Source organism: Saccopteryx bilineata, chromosome 3 (assembly GCF_036850765.1).
Source record: "Saccopteryx bilineata isolate mSacBil1 chromosome 3, mSacBil1_pri_phased_curated, whole genome shotgun sequence".
NCBI classification, from domain to species: domain Eukaryota; kingdom Metazoa; phylum Chordata; class Mammalia; order Chiroptera; family Emballonuridae; genus Saccopteryx; species Saccopteryx bilineata.
In genome coordinates this window covers 101,647,944-101,671,068 of record NC_089492.1, presented here as the reverse complement: position 1 = coordinate 101,671,068, position 23,125 = coordinate 101,647,944, and positions in this window count along the sequence as shown.

Here is a 23,125-nt window from a genome sequence, read left to right as displayed (position 1 = left end):
GAAGAGAAATTGGATGTGATCAGAAGATTTGAAAATAGCAACAGCAAAGCAAAGCTAGGACAAGAGATGGCCCTGCTCAAAGCTGCGAAGCTAAGCACATTGGGGCCACTTGTGGTTGAAGTGGAGTATTTTCTTCTACTTTAGAATGAAGACAGTAAAATGTTAAAATCCTAATTAGCCTGGCTAGCATTCAGGCCAAAGCATTGACATTATTAGCTGTCTCACCGAAAACAATGGTTATTACAAGGAGACTGAAGAAGAACCTTTTACTGTCAGTAAAGGCTGCTTTCATCGTTTCAGAACTCAGCATGAGCTGATAGATGTTAAGCTACTGGGGAAGCTGCTCACACAGACAAGGATGCTGCTCTGACATTTATACTCAGATTCCAAGAAAATGAAGAGGTCCCAAAGGGAGTGACACTAGCGAAAATCTTCACCTTAAAGGAATGCTTCCAGGCACTTCCTGGCATTGCAAGAGCAAAGGATAAAATAATTGCAAGCGGATCCAAACTTACAAAGAAATATGGCAATGCACCCAGGCACAGAAAAGATGCTTGCTCCACTTCCTAAGTTACCCAGTGAGAGGAAGAAGGCTAGACGTGTTCACGCTCCTCTGAATAAGTTGTTTTTGTTCTTGATTTTGTTTCTAATAATGAAAACACTTTAATTCTCAATGTTTCTAATATTTTAAATTAGAGTCTCATCAATTGTTTTTCTAATTTTTACTTCCCAGTGCATTTATAACAAACAGTAAGAGAGTTTTAAATGTTTTGACAAACAGTTTAAAGGTCACAGAACAATTGTAATTTTCCCCATTGATTATCACGATCGCTTTGCAGGGTTTCAACTTACAAGTCATTTCCATGGTCCTGCGCTACCGTGCAAAGTGATGACTCCCATACACGCCTGGTTTGTGTGGAGTTAGATTATAATTCCTCCACATCTGCTTGTGCCAACTCAATTATGTGAAGCATGAGAAAATTTCTGGAGAAAGAACTTGAAATACTAGGATTAGATAGGTACCGGGGTTCCAGTTTTGGAGGCTGTTATTCAACTCCAACCTGAACAACAGCCACCTTGAGGGCCTGTGTGGGGCCCTGAGTGGGAAAGAGCTCTGTGGGCAATAAGCAACGAACTCACCCATTTAGGGCTCACGCCGTCCTGCTGTGGGATCCACCTAAAAAGTGTGTACTAGACAAAAAGAATGCATTTCTTTACTCATTGCACGGGAGGGTATATATATTAAGCTACAACCAAAATGAGACTCAAACCCTGGCCAGGGCTGAACATCCAGGGTTGGCTCCTCGGGTCATTCGGGCCTCGGGGCAATGATGGAATCCCCAGCAGCTGTGTGGTGCTCAGGAGCAGCAGCGTCTATGGGAGCCTCCGCTCCTGGGGAGAATGGAAGGGCTCTCAGCACTGGGGCACGACAGCGGGCCCCAAAGAGGGCAGAGAGCAGTGGCAGAACTGCAGCAGTTTGATCTGTTGAGAGTGTGTGAGCTCCAGTGTCCTCAGATGTTCTGGGGAGGAAGCAGGGAGGATGCATGGAAGGAACCTCCCCCTCCCCCGGGAAGGGGAGCTCTCAGCTGCTAGGGGAATTCAGACCCTGTGAACATGACCTCATTTTCCCACACTGGCAGTGAGACCTGTGGAATTAGGGTTGTTTACAAATACTGTGGCTATAATTTATTGGTCAAACTGGGAATACTTTTAAAGTAAAAGAGATTGATTTGAATAATTAAACTTTTTAAAAATTACAGGCACAAATTGTCTCAGGCAAACCATGCTGTATATTCACCCTAGTTACAGATGCAATCCAGGTAATTGTAAATTAGAGGTTGTATCAGAATTAATGAAAAGAAATGAGTTTGCCCTAACAGAGCTGTAGGCTGGGTCCCCTGGAATGGGCTTTGAGATGAAGATGAGTGTGCAGATGTTTATTAGGGCATGCTCGCAGAATCAGCATCTGTGGGAGGGGAGGGAGAAAAACAGGACAGCGAAAGGGAAAGCTGGGCTTGCAAAGCAGGCCCCCCGGGGCCCTGGGGCCACGAGGACTTTCAGGGTTTTGCAAGTTGGGATGGGGGGACTGGTCTCTTCTCCACGCGGCCAGTCCTCTGATGTGGCTGTCTCTGAGGGCAGGTTTGTGGAGAGGCTGACCACTGACAGCACTCCCAGCTGTCCTAAGAGGGGTCAGGGTAGCATACCACTGCCTTCACCACCCAGGAGAGGGGAGTTTGAATAAAAATATTGTAAGATATATGCTTCAAGTTCAATCATTAGTCAGGTCCTGCCAAGGAAAGACTGTCGCATCTGCTTTGAAGAAGAGTTGAGACACAATGTAATTAGCGTACCAACTGCTCATCTGCAAATGCTATTACCAGAAAGGGGAACCTGTTCTCTCAAATTAATAAAATAGCACCTATTTTGGTACTACTCAGAAAACTTTTTCTCTTTTTTAAATTTTATTTATTGATTTTAGAGAGAGAAGAAGGGAGACAGGGATAGACAGAAACATTGATCTATTCCTGTATGTGCCCTGACCAGGAATCAAATCCACAACCTTTGCATATTGGGACAATGCTCTAACCAACCAAGCTATCCAGCCAGGACTCTAAGGTTAATTTCTACCCAACTTCATTTGGGAACATAAGGCTTCCTATGTTTCAGGCACAGTGTGATGCACTATTGAAATATTAATCCTCCCATTTAACTCTCATAACAAACCTATGAAGTGGATGGCAGACAAGGAAACAGAGGCCCTAAGGTTAAGTAATCCAACTTAAGTGGTGATGCCAGGATTTAGACCTAAGGATCAGATTGCCAGAAGCTGTGCATACAACCATCATGCGAGGCTGGCTCTTGAATTCATCCTTTAATTTAGTAGATACTATATCACTGCAAAGATATTTATTGAGCTCCTATCAGTTGCCCATGACTAGTCTTTGAAGAAAATTAAAAAAAAAAAAAAAATCTCTTCTCTGGGACGATGCAAAGGAGTAGAATGATAATAATAATAATAACAACAACAGCAATATCTAACGTGCAGTGAGCTTTTACTGTGTGCCAGGCACTGTCCTAACATCCTAACAGCTTTCCACGCTTTGCATCCTTCACCTTGGAGAGGATTTTGTGCCTGCTCAGACAGGAAGCGAGACAGGAAACAGTTGCACAACCGCTGGCAGGACATGAATAATTAGGGGCCCTGATGCAAATACAGGACAGGCTGTCACGAGGTGAAGTGTTCAGAGAGGGACAGGCCGAGTTCAGATCTAGGGAATTTAAACCTATAGAAGGATTACAAGATGCCCCCTGCAGGTAATTTAAAATATAAGCAATACTATAAACAAACAAACAAACAAGAGTAAAGAAATACAAGAAAAATGCATATTTTTTCCCATTATGATTTTCCAAGAAATTTTCTGGTAACAAATTCTTTCCAAACAATGCTTTTAGTTGCCCATGCTTCACCGCTGCTGAACTTGGTCAGCGGTTTGGGTAATACAGTTCTAGAGAAAGCAGGGCTGTGGTGGACCTGCAGAGTCAGCAAGCCTCAGGGATCTTGAAGGTGGGTGGGCCTACGGAAAGGGTGAGGAGAGAAAAGGACCAGCCTGGAGGGAGGAACAGTGGGGGACTGAGAACGCGGGCTGGTGGAGCACATGTGCTTGCAGGGGAGCAGCTGGGTTGGGCGGAGAGAGCGGGGCTATCTTTCAAATAGCTTGAGTTTTTTTTGTGTGTTTTTTGTTTGTTTGTTTGTTTTTTGTATTTTTCTGAAGCTGGAAACGGGGAGGCAGTCAAACAGACTCCCGCATGTGCCCGACTGGGATCCACCTGGCACGCCCACCAGGGGGTGATGCTCTGCCCATCCGGGATGTCGCTTTGTTGCAACCAGAGCCATTCTAGCGCCTGAGGCAGAGGCCACAGAGCCATCCTGAGCGCCCGGGCCATCTTTTGCTCCAATGGAGCCTCGGCTGCGGGAGGGGAAGAGAGAGACAGAGAGAAAGGAGAGGGGGAGGGGTGGAGAAGCAGATGGGCGCTTCTCCTGTGTGCCCTGGCCGGGAATCGAACCCGGGATTTCCGCACGCTCTACCACTGAGCCAACTGGCCAGGGCCAAATAGCTTGAGTTTTTGGTCAAGGGTTTGTAATATATCTCCATTAGCAATGGGTCTCAATGGAAGGGAGATGCAATTTTGTTGCTGTCATTGTCTCTTCTTCCCTACATCTGAATGCCCAGGCAGCCATGCTCCTCAAAACCCTTTTGAGCAGAGCCCCAAATAGCCAGCAGCCAGATCCCTGGTCACCAGAGGGGCAGCTTCCCTAGGCTGTGGCTTTGACTCTCTGCAGTTGCTGTAAATACCCAGAGCCTCCCCCATTGCTCAGCTGCCCTTCCAAAGGGACCTGACCAGCTAAAGGTCCCAACTGGCTGCCTGGAGGTGTGGGCCGACTGAAAGAGGCCCGAGGCCTCCCTCTGCCCGCCACCCAGTAGGTCTCTGCTTTCGCAAAGAGCAGCCCCATCGGGTGTGAGTGCTCCAGCCATCTTGGTGTCATCTTTCTCTCCTTCTGCCAAACTGTTAAAACACTATTCTACAAACACATCACAAACAAATCCAATCTTGCAACTGCTCCGACCTGGAGCCTGCCGTGAGGCAGAAGAATGGCAAGAATGTGCTCCTTACTGTGGGCCTCCTTACTGTGGTGCATGTGAAGGGAAGACTTGGCGGGAGCATCAGATAGTGGAGGCAGAGCCGCCTCCATTCAAGACCCAAACAGCCATGTCCTGTCATGGCCCTTCTCCCAGTCCCGGTGGAATCAAAATCACAGGTCAGGGAAGGTGCCTCACCTGACTCTCCACTCTGTCAAGTAGTTTCAGCAGCTGTCCTGAATTGCTGCCCTATTGAGCGTTTCCAGATTATTGGTGGTTGCTTCCTTTTTCTGGAAAAAAAAAATTCAAACATTGTTGATCCACTTTTATTTCATGATTCTGGCTCCTCTCTTTGGTGGAATGAAATATCCCAACCCAGCTGAATTCAGGATGGAAGTGTTTGTGGAGCTCTTGGCCAGGTGCTGGTAAGAGGAGCACACGGCTAGAGCAGCTTGGAAAACGCAGAGGAGCCGGTGCCGGCCGCCTGCAGCTGTGCCTGTGCCTGCTTTTGTCCACACTGCAAGAGCTCCTCCTCCCTGGCTTGGTTTACACACTCTGGATTTGTTTAATGCTCCTGTCCCTCAGGCCCACCAGGCCACAGCGCCTGTTCCCGCTCACACAACATGGCCCGGAGTCAGCTCGTGCTCCTACTGCTTAGCTCTGAACTCTTGTGTCTTTAAAAAGATGGGAAGCCTGCTGAAGGCTCAGACTTAAGTTTTGTCAGCACTGGGATGAGTATATGGTGCAGACGAATGAAATGTAATTTCACCGATTAAAGGAGGGATTGGGCCTGACCTGTGGTGGAGCAGTGGATAGAGTGTCGACCTGGAATGCTGAGGTCGCCGGTTCAAAACCCTGGGCTTGCCTGGTCAAGGCACATATGGGAGTTGATGCTTCCTGCTCCTCCCTCCCCCTTCTCTCTCTCTCTCTCTCTCTCTCTCTCTCTCTCTCTCTCTCTCACACACACACACACACACACTCTCTCTCTCCTCTCTAAAAATTAATAAAAGTTAAAAAAAAATTAATAAAGGAGGGATTGGCCAACACCCTTCCCAAGGGTGCTGATCTATTATAAATAACAAGGTAGAAAACTTCTAGTAACTGATTCTTCCCAAAGAAAGAATGAAGGACACCCAGCACTCGCTTTGATCTGTCTCATGGGAAAAGCCAAGGAAAGCTGGTATGGCCTCCAAATACACGTGCACAGATGTGTTTGAAGGACATTGCACCACGAGCCTGCCCTGCTAGTCCGGTTCTCCACCTGGCCTGGTGCTGTGCTGCAAACATAGTGTAGTCTGAATTCAGCTTTTTAAAATAGATGAATGCACAAAGGGAATGGAAATAGACTGGTCCAGCTTTTTCTCCCAGCTGGGCAATGATTGTAAGGCATTGTTCCCGTTCCACTCTGTCTTGGTTGGAGGGGAAGAGAGAAGCTGCTTCTGGGGTTCACGTTCTCTAGCCTGGCCAGCCACAGTGGGCTCCATGGACAGCATCCGAATCATCTGGAAGCTCGTTAGAAATGCAGGATCTTGGCTTCCACCCCAGACCTACTGAATTTGCATTGTACAGAGATTTATATGCACTGCTCTATAGAACACAGAGAAATAATCCAATGGCCTCAGTCTGGAGTTTGGAACTAGGAATAAATCCCTGATGTGAATAATGGTATCTACAAACCCTCTCTCAAGCAAGGGGCCTTTAAGGAAATCTCCTATGTGCCCAGTCCCGAATGAGGCACTGCAGGAAAGAACAGGCAAGGGCAGGTCCAGCGATAAGTGCTCACACTATGGGATTTCAACCTCAAATCCTGCCCACCCCTTCCTGTACAAGCCCCCACTGAGGGCTGGGCTGATGCCTAACTGAATTCTCTATAGCACAGCTGCAGGGGTGACACCAGTCACATGGACCGCCCTTGTTTTCAGCAATAACAACTCATTAAGATTGAGCTAGCAAATCTTCAGGGAAGACAGCCCAGTCCTAACCTCCGTCATAACATTTTTCTTTTGCGATGAAGCATTGCTGGGTTTGTTGAAAGCTCATTCAGTGGTGCTAAAGCTGCAACACTCAGGCCTTCCCCACGTCCAGGGTGGGGGATTGAGGTGTTGTGGGGATGCAGGCCCATTAACCGAGAAGCACAGCTGTGCTGTTGAAATCTATGCTTCCTGCATTGTGTCTTGCAAAAGGAGTTTTTTTACACTACATACTATGCATAAAACTATAGGTTCTGGAGTCAGACTGCCCCGAGTTCATTTCCAGCTCTGCCATTTGCTAGCTGCGTGCTGGTGCAAGCCTCAATTTTCTAGCTCTTACAAAAAGTGATACTTTATTTTCACCTTGATTTGGAAGAAATCCAATTTATCCTCTTTTTTTACGGATTGTGTTTTTGATATTGTATCTAAGAAATCTTTGCCAAGGTTATAGAAATTTCTCCTGTATTTCCTTCTAGACAGTGTATAATCTAAATTTTATATTTATGTCTATGATCCATTTTTAGTTTTGAATATTGTCAGGATATGGAGGATAAAGAGAGCTTCTTTTTTTCTTTTCTTTCTTCTTTCCTTTTTAATTTGTATTTTTCACATAGGGATATATAATTGTTCAAGTACCACTTATTAAAGAAGGCTGTAGGGGGAGATGGAAGAGAGTAACAGGCAGATAAATAATGGAAGGAGACTTGACTTGGGGTGGTGAGTACACAATACAATATACAGAAGGTGTTTGACAGAATTACATACCTTAAACCTATATAATTTTATTAACCAATGTCACCCAATAAACTTAGTTAAAATAAAAATAAAAGAACCACAGTCCCCCAAATTGTTGTTAACCTCATCATCTAACCACAACTTCCTAATATATAAAATAAAATCAATAAAAAATGCAACAATAAACTGATAAAGATATGTGAAAAATAAGATTAAATATATAAAAATAAGTAACAATGTGATAATAGCATAATTATTAATTATAATTGTATAATAATTATATATTGCAAGAATAACATAAATAGCTAATACTTATGTGTAAACTTGGTATTCAACAGAGACAACACATTATTTTTCAAAACATTAAAAAAATTATATTGCTGGATTATGGCTGCTAGTATTTTGTTGAGGATTTCAAAGGGATATTGTTGTAAACTTTTCTTGTGATGTCTTTGTCTGATGTTGATAGCAAAAGACTACTGGCCTCATCGAATAAGTTGGAAAGTGCCAGCTCTAATTTTAAAAAAGACCATTCTTTCTCCTTTAATTGTTCTTATACTTTTGTAAAAGAATCACCAACAATGCATTTTTGGGTCTATTTATCAACTCTCCAGTCTGTTCCATTGACCTATGTGTCACCTTTGGCAAACACTGAACTGTCTTGAGTTCAGTGCGATGGCAAGCCTTGGAACTTGGTAATAGAAGACTACTGCTTTTGTTCTTCATATAAATAAATATCTTGGCATTCTTAGTTGTATTTCTAAACAAAGTTTATAATTGGCTTGTTAATTGCTACAACAAAAACCTGCTGGAATTCTGTATTGACTCTCTCGATAAATTTGAAGAGAATTGATATCTTTACAACATGGATTCTTCTAATTCATGAACGCAGTATATTTCTTTATATATTTATTTCTTCAACTTCTTGTCACAGTGTTCTGTGGTTTTCAGGATAGAGATTTTTGCATATCTTTTGTTAAATGCATTCCTAAGTATTTCTTGTCACTCTGTATCTTAACTTCTTAACTTCATTTTCTAATTATTTGCTGCAAGACTATAAAAATAAAGTTAATTTTGTATATTGACTTTGTAACATGTGATCTTACTAAATTAACTTATTCTAATAATAGTTTTGTAAATTATTACTTTTCTAAGTAAGAACTTTCTAAGAAATTATGTCATCTGCAGATAGAGACAGTTTTAGTTTTTGCTTTCTGATATTTAAAACTTTTATTCATTCATTCATTCATTCATTCATTTATTCATTCATGCCTATTGGACCACCAGACTAGGACCACCAGTACAAAGTTGAACAGAAGTGATAAAAGTGGAGCTTGCCTTGTTCCCAAACTTACTGGGATCGTGTTTAAAATAAAAATACCCTTTATCAAATCAAGGAAGCTCCTTTCTGTCCCTAGCTTGTGAGAGTTTTAATCATAAGTTCATGTTACATTTTGTCAGTTCTTCTCTGCATCTATCAAAATAAGGATATAATTTTTCTCCTCTATTCTATAATGTGGTGAATCACATTGATTGATTTTTTAATATTACAGTAACTCACCATTGCATTCTTTTCTTTCTTTTTTTTTTTTTTTTTGTATTTTTCTGAAGCTGGAAACGGGGAGAGACAGTCAGACAGACTCCCGCATGCGCCCGACCGGGATCTACCCGGCACGCCCACCAGGGGCGACGCTCTGCCCACCAGGAGGCGATGCTCTGCCCCTCCGGGGCGACCAGAGCCACTCTAGCGCCTGGGGCAGAGGCCAAGGAGCCATCCCCAGCGCCCGGGCCATCTTTGCTCCAATGGAGCCTTGGCTGCGGGAGGGGAAGAGAGAGACAGAGAGGAAGGAGGGGGTGGGGGTGGAGAAGCAGATGGGCACTTCTCCTATGTGCCCTGGCCGGGAATCGAACCCGGGTCCCCCGCACGCCAGGCCGACGCTCTACCGCTGAGCCAACCGGCCAGGGCACCATTGCATTCTTGAGATAAACCTTTGGTTATGATGTATTATTCTTTTTTATCTATTGTTGGGTTTAATCTGCTAATATTTTGTTAAGAATTTTTATATCTGTGTTCATGAGGAACTTTGGCCTCTTTTTTACATATGTTTGTCAGGTTTTGGTAGTAAAATTTTGCTAATACCATACAATAAGTTGGGAAGTGGACCCCATCCTCTCTTTTTTGAAATAGTTTGTGTACATTTGGTGTCATTCTTCTTTGAGCATTAGATAGAATTTACCAGTGAAATTACCTATGCCTATAATTCAGTTTTCTCTTCCATCTTGAGTAAATATCAGTGATTAATATTTTTAAAGAATTTTTACATTTCATAGATTTTGTAGAAATTATTGGCATAAAGTTCTTCACAACATTCTTATACTCTTTTTATTATTTTATGTCTGTAAGATCTGTAGTGATAATCCCTTTGTCATTCCTGGTACCCTTAATTCGTGTTCTCTATATTTCTTAAGCAGTCTAACTAACAAAATTTAGTTTTGTTTTGTTCTTTGTGAGAAAACAACTTTGGGGTTTGACAATTTCTTGTTGTCGTTATTGCTTGCTTATTGCTTATTTCATTAATTTCTGCTCTCATATTTATTGTTATTTGTTTTACTTTGATGTACTTTGATTATGAGGTAAACTCGTAAGTCATTGATTTTATTTTATTTTTTTAATTTTTTTTTAAATATTGTATTTATTGATTTTTTTTAGAGAGAGAGGAGTGAGAGAGAGAGACAGAGAGAGAGAGAAGGGGGAGGAGCAGGAAGCATCAACTCCCATATGTGCCTTGACCAGGTAATACCCAAGGTTTCGAACCGGCGACCTCAGTGTTCCAGGTCGACGCTTTATCCCACTGCGCCACCACAGGTCAGGCCAGTCATTGATTTTAGACCTTTCTTCTTTTCCAATACAAGCTTTTAAAGAAATAAAATTCCCTCTAGGCATTGCTTTAGCTGCATCCCAAAAATTTTGTTATATTTTCACTCTCATTAAATTTCACATATTTTCTAGTTTCTCTGTGATGCCTTCTTTCACTCATGGATTGTTTAGACGTGTATGATTAATTTCCTAATATTTGGGTTTTTCCTAGGTATCTTTTTTTTATTGATTCCTAATTTATTTATGTTGTGATTAAAGGATACATACTACTATTATTTCAATTCTTTTTGTTTTATTAGGACTTGTATTACAGCCCAGGATATGGTCTCTGTGTGCAATTGAAAAGGATGTATCCTTCAGTTGTTGGGTGTTGTGTTCTATTAATACTAATTAGGTTAAGGGGTTGTTAAAGTTGTTCAGAACCTCTATGTCTTTACTGAACTTTTTTTTTTATAAATAAATTTTTTTTACTGAACTTTTTGTCTGATAGTTCTATAAACCACTAGAAGGGTGTTAAAATATCCTACTATAAATGTTCATTTTCTATTCCATTCTGTCAGTTTTGCTTTGTGAATCTTGAGGCTCTAGTCTTAGGCACATACACATTTTCAATTCCTATGTCTTTCTTATTAATTGACCTTTATATTTAAAGTTCATCTCTTTTTAAAAATGTATTAACTTTATTGAGGAATAATTGACAAATGTAATTTTATATATTTAAAGTGTACAATGTAATGATTTGATAAACATATTCATTATAGAATGATTACTAAGATCAAGAAAATTAACACATCCATTATCTCATAGTGTTAACAAAGTGTGTATGTGTGTGTGTGTGCGTGTGAGTATGGTGAGAATGTTTAAAATCTACTCTTAGCAGCTTTTAAGTATACAATCCAGCATTATTAACTATAATCACCATGCTGTGCATTAGATCCTCAGAACTTATTCTTCTTATAATTGAAAATTTGTGCCCTTTGAGCTACATCACTCCATTGTCCCCTTCCCCCAGCCCCAGCTCCAGCTCCCTCCAACCATTCTATTCTGTTTCTCTAAAGCGGCTGTTTTCCTTTTTTATTTTTAGATTCCACATATAGATGATACTATACATTGCTTATCTTTCTCTATCTGGCTTATTTTATTTAGCATAATGCCATTCAGACTCATCCATGTTGTAGCAAATGGGAAAATTTCCTTCTTTTTTATGGCTGAATAATATTAATATTCCATTGGATATCTATGCCATGTTTCCTTTACCCATTCATCTGTTGAAGGACACTTAGGTTGTTTACATATCTTAGCTATTGTGAATAACACTGCAATGAATATGAGTATGCAAATTCATCTCTTACAGTCAGCACATAGTTGGGTCTTGCTTTTAAAAAAAGAATATATATATATATATATATATATATATATATATATATATATATATTCTGGTAAACTCTCCCTTTAAAGTGAGGTATTTAGTTCATTAACATGTAATGTAATTATTGATGCGATTGTATCTTATTCTATAATTTTATTAATTCTTTTTTGTTGTTCACTCTGTTCTTAATTCTTCTGTTTCTCCCTTCTTGCCTTCTGTTGAATTGACTGAATATATTTTATAATTTTATTTTAACTTAATTTTAGATTTTTAGCTATACCACTTTGCATTATTTCTTTAACAGTTGATCTAGGGATTACAAAATATTCCTTAGATTTTCACAGCATACTCAGAGTTAACATTGTACTTCTTTACAAAAAATGTAGAAACCTTGAAACAGTGTAAATCCATTTACCACTCCCACCACCACTGCCACCAAAAGTCCATAGTCATGTGAATCATTGTTCCCTAATATGTAATTTGTCATTTTCTTTGCCTACTTGTAAGATTTTCTCTTTATCTTCAGTTTTCTGTCATTTAATTATATATATCTTAATGTGATTTTATTCATAATTATCTTGTTTGGCATTCCCTGTGCTTTAGATCTGTACTTTATGTCTTCAACAAATTTGAGGATTTATTAGGCCAGTTTTTTTCTCAAGTACATGTTTTTTGCCCCGTTATCTTTCTTTTCTCCTACTGGTACTTCAATTAACTGCATACTGAACCTTTGGATATTGTCCCACATGTCTCTGAATCTTATTCAGTTTTTTAAATCCTTTTTCTTTCTTGTCTTTAGATTGGATCATTTATTTTGATCTAATTACCTGGTCATTCACTCTCTCATTCATTAGGAGACTGGCTACCTAACCAGACCTGTTTACTACCTAAACTAGAGACCTCAGCCCAGATTTTAAAGTACAATAAAAGTCCACAATGCTAATATTTATTAATATTAACTATGTAATACCATGATTACATATACAATGTGGTTCAAAACCTGTTCTCAGTTTTGACAAATTCTTTAAAAAAAAAAAAAGCTTGAGATTTTGTGATGAGTCATAAATTAGCTAGGAGTTAGGAATCTAGTCAGGAGATAAGACACCAAGCCCAGAGTTTACAATGCAGTATGAGAGGTGCTAACTCCAGGTGTGAACAAAGTACCATGAGAGCACAGAGGGACATGTGACTTCCACTCCCCCAGGAAGTCAGGAAAGACCTTCAGAGAGTTGATGGGCAGGAAGGACCCTCCTTTATCCTAGAAAGACTGAAGCAAACTCTCGCCTTCACGGAGCTCTCAGGCTGGTCAGGAAGCCAAATCAACCTACATCAAACAAGAAGAGGTGAACACCCATGGCCATCATTCCATTCCAGCCACCGTCTTCTCCCACTTATGACCCTATGGCTCCCAGTGAGCCATTATTATAGTTGCTCGCTTCAAGTCCATTTGTCACACTGGCAGGCAGTCATCTTTTAAAAACATAAATTAGAATGTGCTGATCATTGCTTAAAACCATTCAATGGCTTCCCACTGTACTTACAGTGTTCTGAGTCCACACTACTTCCCATGGCCTCATGCCCTACCTCACTTCCTTCACTCATCACACTCTGTCCCAGTGGCCTGCTGGCTGGTCCTCGTCAGGCCAAGCTCTCGTGGGCGTCAGGGCTCTGTGCTGCCTGCTACCCTGTCACTATTGCCACTGTCCTCCCAGCTCTTCGTGTGGCTGTTTCCTTCATAGCTTTTAGTTCTAGTGTAGCTCTCAGCTCCTTAAACCTTCCCGTCCTCAAGTATCTTCCCTATTCAAACCTGTCACAATGCCCAGATTATCCCATTTAAAGCATTAGAAACAATGTGTAGCCTTTTAACTTACTTGTTTACCCAATTCACATCTACTCTCCCACTGGATATAAACCACAATGGCAAGGATCATGGCCCACTTGTTCTTCATGAAATCCCCAGCAGCTACTATAGCGCCCAGCATGTGTTAGGTACTCAAAGCATATGTATGGATAAATGGCTATGAGTCAATGCTAAAGGTCATGTTATCAACTCTGGGCTACAGAAAAGGAGATGAGCGAGGGTGAAGGATCAGAGAAGGGAAAAGCCCTATTGGGAAGGGGCAGCCCCTCCTGATTTGGCTGTGGGTTCTGTATCTCCTCAGGGAGACAGAAAAGCCTGGCCTGTAAAAATGATGCTTTGGGTATGTCCCCAGCCTTCCTGCTCTCTGGCCCACTCTGGTATGCAAGCTTCAGGGCTGGGCTCCCCACCCTCCCCAGAAGGTGGATGGATGTAAGCTCACTACACTTTCCCCAAGTCTTACATCTAAGTCACAGGGTGATTTTGAAGAGCATGCTTGCTTCATCTGCTTTACCAACCCAATTGGAGAGGAAGTTTATTCTGTTTCCTAGGTGTTTACTTCTTATTTCCGAAGACAGCAAGAAGAAGAGAAAAGAAATCATTCCTGAATAATCTGAGTTACTCTATTATTTTTGTTAATTGCTATTTCTAAAACTGGGATACATTCTTGGAACTCTCCTGCCTGAGCTCCAGGCCAGAGCATTGTGTGATTAGAAACTACACACTGAACGGAGTGGGAAGCCCGCGGAGCGCCTCCATCCACCCCAGCACGGGCCAGGGAGGGCTGCGGAGAAGCACGTGGTGCTGGCTGTGATTTCACCGAATGAGAGGCAGTGTGTGGAAAGTCTACAGCACGAATCCCAAGTGGCAATTCTTTCAGGGACAGTGCATTAGACAATCCAGTCCTCCCTTCCCATCCACCCACTCTTGCCCCCCTGTTCTTTCTGACACATAGTCGCAGAGTAAAAGCATCTCGCTTTGGCTGGGTCAGAGGGGGCATCAGCTACTTGACCCCCTCAGAGATTGTTTGTAGTGTTCTGCTATTTTCTCTGCGGGGCGCACTGGTGATAACAGGATGAAGGCCCACTCTACTCTGCGGCCTCCTTGGTTTAAAGGGCTTCCTTGGTTAAGAATAGTAAAATAGGACGCAAACCCCCACTCCCACCTCCAACTTCCTTATCCTGTCTGCTCTTGCCTTTGTTCCTCCTCCCCCATCAAGTGATTATCTAAAATCGACTGGTAAAGACAGTAGTGAGTGGTGAGTTTCTCTATTTCAGAATGTTTTTCCCGCCTAAGGCTTCCTGTGTCTTCGGCCTGGAGAGCGTGTGTCAGGAACAGGGCAGGGCATCTGGGTCAGAGACAGGGGTGTCCTCTAGGCTGGGGACGGGCACAATTTACAAATGACCTGGAGAGCATGGCTCCTCCGGAGTTCCTCCTGGCAAGTCTCTGAGCAATTTAGACAGTGATGTGTGAGCCCCCAAAGTGCATCGGCAGCTGTCCCTGCAGGAGGCAACGGCCTTCTAGAGGCCCTTGTACAGGCCAAGACGTCCATCCTTCATAGTCTCATCTCCGGGAAGGAAAATGGCCCAGGCACAGTCATCGCTGTGTCAGTGTCACAAGGGTCTGCTACTGTGCATACGCTTCGTTACAAGGGCTAAAGGGGAATTTTCAGCAGGAGAGCTCCCTCCGGGCCTGTCTGCCCCTTGCTCCCTCACTGCACCAGACAAATGATGCCTCCTGGAAATTTTAGAGATTCACAGTCTCACTAGGGAAATTTTTAAAATATGATCTTCCCCTTTCAGATTCCTCCTCTGAGTGGACGGCATAAGATGTCTGTAAGAAATTGTGGGTAGATATGTCAGACAGAAAAAAAAAAAGAAAGAAAAGAAAAAGAAAAAGCACTTTAAATTGACAAATCAGTCCAAACCGCTAAGGTTATAACTCTTTTTTTCCTTTTCCACCAGAATAGTAAAACAGACGCATTATTGGCAGCTCATTAGTGCTAAGGATAGGCCGTCTCCAGCATGACATCAGTATTTCACCAGAGAGCCTCCCGCTGCCGGCTTTCCAGCCGTATAGAAGGCGCACATGGGGGACAGGGGAAGAAGGCATAAATAAGACACAGATTGCAGACTTTTTGATGTGTTTAGCACATTTCTGTGACTTCCTTTAATACCACAGACCTTGTGGTTCCTCCCCCATTAGGAGAACAAAAGACAAGCCTGAGGTGGGGGGGGGGGTTCATTCAATAAAAAGTTCTCTTTGCCCAATTAACATTTTTAATTCAACATGCTGAAAAAGGGAGGCAGGACTGAAAGAGAAGAATGAATACAGCAGCTGAGGAACTTCAGATATAAAAAGTCCCTTCATTAAATCAGTTGTTTTTAAATTCATAATTGAACTTAAATAAGGAGCGACCTATAGGCAGCTGTTTCTAATATCGAGTCCCCACCGCACATGAAAGACGCATTTATTCCTGCAGCCGCCTCCCTACCCTTGGGTGTTATCAGCTGAACATGTTTTGAACCTACCTAATGCATTTGAGGTAGCTTGGGTTTATTTTTCTTTCAATAAAATAAATGGTTTTGTAATTAAATTTCTGCACTGCCTGTGCTTAATGGTTACATTGACAAGTGCTAATGTATGGCAAGAGAATGAGTTTGAAATGAAACATGCTGTTTTCGAATCTGCAAACAATTTTGCAGTGGGGCAATCAGACCCCTCATGCCAGCGAAACGTTTTCATTAATCTGCTCGCTGCACCCCTGCCCACTCGGCTGGCCAGGAGGACACTTTGGGCTCCCTCTTTGCCCATGCCCCCACGCCCCCAGCCTTTTTCTCAAACACACACACACACACACACACACATGCACACGTGCGCGCGCGCGCACACACACACACACACACATGCACACAAATATCATGAAGCAAGCCGTTGTTTGAAACCATTTTGTGGTCTCTGGCAGGCGGGCTGATGGAAATTCGCTGACTTTACACCGTGAAATGTTGCAGCTGCTCTTCCAAAGGGACTGGCTGCCTCAACGTTTCAATCCCTGGCAGCCAGTCAACAAGAAAATCTGTCCCTCTGTTTTCCTTTTTTTTTTTTTTTAACTTTTCCCCCTTAGCTAAATTTATTTTTGAATAAATCTTCTCATAGAAAATAGGGAACGGCTATTACATATCTGGACTAGGTCTGCACAAACCACTTCAAGCCATGGCGGAGACGGCCACCATCCAGCCTTACGCTCCACAATTGGAAATCTGGACGGCAGGTTGTGGCATCGGAGGCCTCCACTTCTGCCTGCGGCCTGGGGAGGGGCGCCTGCAGCTCAGGCCTGCAGCAGGTACAGGAGGTGGGCCCTCGTCCTCAGGCCCTGTCCCTCTCCTGGGAGGTCTGTGTTTCCTCTGACCACTAGAGGGATGGCCTCCCAAGCCAGTGGCTGCGCACACATCCTCCAAGGCCAAGGAGGATGTACGAGGCCCACAAGCTGCCGGGGACACAGGGCAATGGAAAGCAGTGGGGTCTCCGGCTCAGTGGCTGCCCATAGGGTGCACGACTCAGCATTTCCACTCCAGGCGGGGGGAGAGAGGCCAGGGGCTGTCTGCATGAATGCGGACTCACCTGTCAGGGCAGGCCAGAATGGCAGGCTGCCCTCCCCCAGCACAACTTTCTCTTGCTGTGTGCTAGCACAGTGTTTAGGGGAGGGGCTTCTGTATGGTCCCGGCTCCCTGAATTTACTGCAGAGGAAGATAGAGGAGATGGTTGGTTGCAGGTTTTTAGGAGAATGACCAAAGATCTTAACATCTCAGAACTCCCGTTTCCTAAGGTCTGACTTACCTTTAATAGGGGACAGGAACTTTCATTTGATAAGAGCCAGAGTCCTTGGAAAGGAGACATAGGAACTTCAGTCTACACTTGGGCGAGGTGAAGCCCACCGTGACAGGGCAAAAGAAAACGCCCTGGTTAACTAGTACTATATCTGAATAGCAAGAGGTGGAACAGAACTCTAGAAGGAGATAGGCAAGGAAGTGGTGGGCGACTAGAGTCATAGCTAGCAGACACCTTCACAGTGGCCCTCTGATGCAGTAGAAGGTTCCTTGATGAACAACTGCTAGCAGATTTATGGAACAGGCAGAGACTTCCTCTTATCCAGGGTAAAGGGCCCATGTCCCAGAAGAAGGAATGGGAAGAGTGAAGAAGTGACACTACTCACATGAGCCATGGACGAGGCTGAGCCGGAATCCCGGTAAGACTAAAATATAAATATTGTGAGAGCACTGTCATCTACCACGAAAAGTGATGGTCCTCCTTACTCCCATCCAGCAGTGGGAACCGTTAGTCATTCATTCACTCATATACATTCAGCAAATGAGTTCTCAGTGTGTGCAAGCCATGGTGCTATCGTCTGTCAGGGTACAGGCATAACAAGGACATGGTGTCTGCCCTCTCAAAGAAGGAGTATGTGCTTTAATAGAGATATAAACAAAAGGCTGCATGACTTCACAGGAAGAAGCTCACTGTTTCCTCTGTGCCAGGAGGACTAAGGGAAGGCTTCATGGAGGAGATGAGCCTTAAAAGATGAGTAGGATTTAAAAGGGGAGCAGGATGCTCCGCGGTGAGGAACCAGCAGGAGCATGAAAGGAACCAGCATGACAGGGAGGCAGGAGAGCAAAAGTTTATCTAGAGAATGAGTATTGGTCCCAAATGAAGAAGAGGCAAGAGCCTGTGTAGGGTGTGTGTGTGTGTGTGCGTGTGTGTGTGTGTGTGCGCGTGTGTGTGTGTGCGTGTGTGTGTGTGTGTGTGTGTGTTGGTGGGGGTGTGACGGCTAATGGCAAATAGAACTGAATTTGAGATAGGGCCATACTGAGAGACATAATCAGCAGGCTACAGAAGCCATGCTTTATTTTGCAAATCACAGCCACCCCTTAAAGGTGATGAAGGATGGGGGTGAGGAAGTGTGGAAGTGGTGATGTGACCCTATCTGTGTATTTGTAATAGACCCTTAAGCCATTAAAGGGGGGAAAGGCTAAGGAGGGAGGACAGTGGAGGCAGGCAGACCAGAGGCTATTGCAGCAGCCCAGGGCAGAGAGGAGGAGGGCTGGCAAGGCACAGGCAGTGTTCCCAGAGAGAGGGATGGGTGCTGGGGACCCTGCAGAGGCTAGGGGCAACCGAGGGATGGGTGCTGGGGACCCTGCAGAGGCTAGGGGCAACCGAGGGATGGGTGCTGGGGACCCTGCAGAGGCTAGGGGCAACCGAGGGATGGGTGCTGGGGACCCTGCAGAGGCTAGGGGCAACCAGTTGGACGTGGTGGGAGGGAAGCACCAACAAATTGTTTGCTATGTTTGGGGTGCCTGAGAAGATGCTCATGGCCTTGCTAGAGACAGGGAACTCTAAGAGAGAAGTGGTTTGGGGTGGGATAGAGAAAAAAATCCAGTTCCAATTGGATATGTGGCGTTGGAGTTCCTGGTGGTGGCTTTAATAAGATAATCTCCAGGAGGGAGAAGTGGACCAAAATGGATGAAGGGCAGAATTCTGAGGAGCATCCACGTGAAGAAGTGTCAATGCGACAGAAAGAAGGAAACGGCAGGGGAAGTAGGAGATGAGCCAGTAGAAAAGGGAGGTGAGTTTCGAGAAGAGCCAGAACACATTTGTGATGCTTCAAGGAGGCTCGAGAAGGGGAGTAGGTGGGCTCAGCAGCAGGAAGACACTGGCTGTCTCAGAGAGGACAGCCCCAGGAAAGGGAGGCTGAGTGGGAAGTGAAAAGAAGAGGCAGCAAGAAGGGATTTAAGGGAGTTTCGCAGGGATGAGTGAAAGGAGTTTTCTTGGGTGACAGGCTGTTGAACACAAGCTAATGAGGAAACGATGGGGAGGAAGAGACTGAAAGGGTCCCAGAGAATGGCTTCTCTGGTGGAGCATGGCTTGGCCATGGGAGAGGCAGAAAGGGGTGGAGGACTTGACCGTGGAGAGCAGCAGGAAGACGGACGGGGTGATGGGCCCGAGGCTGCCAAGATAAAGGCAAGGGCAGGGATGGGAGCACTGTCAGCCTCTTGGGCAAGGAACTGCTGAGATCTTAGGCTGACAGGAGGGTGGGATGGAGATGCTGGCAAGAGCGGGGTGACGTGGAAATGGGAGGCAGGCAGGAAGTGGAACAGAAAGTCGAGCAGGAATGGATAACAGGGCGTTGAGCCACACTGAGAACTGAAGACAGAAATGGGCTGTGCAGCAGCCAGCAGGCACAGCGGGGCACGTGCTTGGCCTTCCCAGCAGTCTGGACGCAGGCGCAGAGAGAACGTGTGGTGGGAATCCTGTGGCCAGAGGGGGCACCACGGTGGCAGTGGAAGCCAGGAGCAAGGAACTTAGGGGCCAACCAGGGAGAATTTTACAGCAGGTAGCCTTTTAGTTGACATGTGAGAGCTTCTCCTCCGGACTGGTACAGCCTTGTCTTGGACTGAAATTCCAGTATATATATATATATATATATATATATATATATATATATATATTATCAAAGTGTAGTTGGCATACATTATTATATTAATTTCAAGTATACAACATAGTGATTCAACTTTTATATACCTTATGATGTGATCCCCACAATGTCTAACAACTACCTGTCGTCATACAAAGTTATTACGATATTACTGACTGCAGTCAACAGAGTCGAGTGCTGTGCACTACAACCTCACGGCTTGTATGCTTTATGACTGGAGTTTGTACCTCTTATTCCCCTTCACCTTTTATTCCCTCACCGCCTTCCCCTCTGGCAATGATTTGTTTGTTCTCTGTAGCTATATGTCTACTTCTGTTTTAAATTAAAAAAATACATACCACTGCCAGAGAGGAGTCTTGACTAAAGATTCAGAAAATTAACTTTCATGGCAGCTTCTCCTTCTCTGGCTCAGCTCGCCTGTGCTGTGTGGTCCAGACAGATCACTTAGACCAGGCATCCCCAAACTAGGGCCCTTGGGCTGCATGCGGCCCCCTGAGGCCATTTATCTGGCCCCCGCCGCACTTCCAGAAGGGGCACCTCTTTCATTTGTGGTCAGTGAGAGGAGCACTGTATGTGGCAGCCCTCCAACGGTCTGAGGGACAGTGACCTGGACCCCTGTGTAAAAAGTTTGGGGACCCCTGATAGACTTTTTACATCATTACTTTTCTCCGCCTGGCTCTGGGACACATTCTGTTGATTTACTAGCTTCCTGGGGAAAAGGGTGATATTTAAATACGGGTATCCTCACTAAAAAAGAAGTTTGTGTCTATAGAATTCTGTCCTTCTTGCCCTTTGGTTGCAGTGGTAAACAAAACAACAAACAAAAAAACCCAGTTTAGTTGAAACTTCATTTGTCTTTTGACTTGTTCTTGATGTTCAGTGGGGTTCTCAAAGCTAAACAAATACCAAACGAATTCTATCCAGTTCTGTTTTGGAGCATAATGCCCATCAGAGCGTGGTCAGGTCTTTCCCATCCGCGTGGATGGAGGATCCCAGACTCAGCGACAAGTGCCTGAAGTGCTGCCTCCTATGTCAGAGGCAGCATCTTAGCCTCGACCAGGGTGAAGAAAGGATCAGAAGAGCTGAGTCTTGCTGCCCAGGGTCAGAGAGCCCCTAGCTATTGATAAGGCCAGAGGAGAGGGCGCGATGCTCCCTGGGTGCTAGCCGCCACGACGCCCCTCACTGACAAGGGACAGTGCTTCCAGGGCTCTCCTTTTTGTATCCCCTTCAAGCATCTCCAAGTCCCTCCCCAAAGCCCTAAGGAGACTTTTGAAGCCACTCTTTCTCTCCTGTTAACTTTAAGCTCAGGCGCTGTGCTTGTGCTATTAGCATGCCAAAGGGGGACAAAGAGAGTCAGAGTCCAAGGAAGGCCTCCACAAGGTCAGCACCTGAGTTCTGTCCAGCCGAGAACCTCCTGGCTGCTGGGACACCTGGCAGGGTGGGGCTCAGATGACAAGAGCCTGCTGCGTGGCTTGGAGACTGGGCATGGGCTGAGCATCTGGGCCCAGCTTTCATGGTATCTCCCAAGTCCTCTGTGAGCTCTATTTTCCATCAGGGCCACATCTTGGAAGAGTGAAGTTCATAAGCTGACTTCCCACTGTAGAACCTGTATTTGGTCCCAAAGGAGCCACTTTATCAGCTTGAATTTGATGACCCACCAAAGAGAAAAAGTAAATGATTACGATTGGGATTAATGATGTACTAAACCCTCTGCTAAGTGTTAATGCTTGCTAAATTGTCTCACAGCATACCTATTATTTAGGCAGCATTATCTCTGCTTTACAGGTGAGGAGCTCTGTTTGAATCATGTCTGGATTAAAGCCTGGGACTGTTCTCCATGTTTCATTTTACTGCCAAGTCCATAATACCACTGTAGGCTCCTACAACAACCTATGTCATCCCAAGTTAAAGAGTCTTCCTGTTCTGATGTCCCATGCTGGTTTCTGTGTGGAAGAGAGTTAGGCGTCTAAACATGTTGGCCGGAAACCAATAAACCTTTCAGCAAGTATTCACTGAGACCTATGACATGCTCAACAAGCAAAGAGAGAGATCCCATCAACAAGGACACAGCTACCAGCTTTGGAATACAGAAAAACATGTCCTGGCCTCGTCTCTCCTGCAGCCAGGCCCCAGAGGCATAGACTGTCATTTCAAGATGCAGAACAAATATGAAATGACTCTAAGGACCCAGGGAGCTCCAAGGGGCCCCTTCCAACAGCATCATCCTGTACCAGTGAGTCCCAAAGCAGCCTTCCTCAGTGGTGGAGAATGCGCATGTGGGAGGCAGGGATTGTTAGAGCCCCCGCCCTATCACTGTAGCTTGCTTTACTTTCTTGATGTGTGTTTCCACTTGAACCTGGAGGAAGCCATCTACCACTGGAAGAGTAAAATGGCAGTGTTCTGGTGATAAGAAGCAAGTTAGCTCAGCATGCTGAGGCAGCGCATGCTTCACGGAGCAGATCCCATCAAGCATCATGCTTCACCCTCCCCTTGTCCTTCAGCCCCGTTAACTCTTCCAGGAAGGAAGGGAAGAGGGAGGGAAGCAAGGGCAATTCCCACAGTGAGAAGGCACCCAGCCTGGGATGAGGGAAGGCTGAACCCCAAGGCGGGCTGCTGAGTTGGACAGAGGAGGCTGGATGCTTTGGGGCCTAAGTGCTCACTATGAGAAATTTCTTAATAACCGTAAGCCCTGAGGGAGGCCTGCCTGGCACCAGCCATGCTTGTCCGTGCTCGGGGCCTCCTATCCAGATGGAAAGTGTGCGGGGAGTGAAGGAGGAGAGTGAGAAGAGGCTGTGTGGCTGCTGAAGGTGACTGATGGCCTTGGGATGGCAAATCTGGCTCCAGGGGAATCAGTTCTACTGGAAGGAGACACAAAGACTAGTGACCTTCAGCTAAGAAAGAGCCCCAGTTCCTGGTTTCTGGAACAAAGTTTCCTTGTGGTTCTTTAAGAAATTCGTTTGTGTTCTCCACTTCCAGACCCTTTCTCATAACCTTCTCCTCTCTGATCATGTCTCCAAATCCTACTAGGCCCGCCCAGGCCTTGCGGAGGGCCTCTGCAGTCAGCCATCCCTGATAGTCTCTCCGGGAGCCTCCCTCCCCCGGCCTGCTGACACGCTGTCTGTCAGCAGACCTGGTGTGGGTTTGAGGCTCTCCAGCAGGGAGATGTGCTCAAGATGAATGCTTAT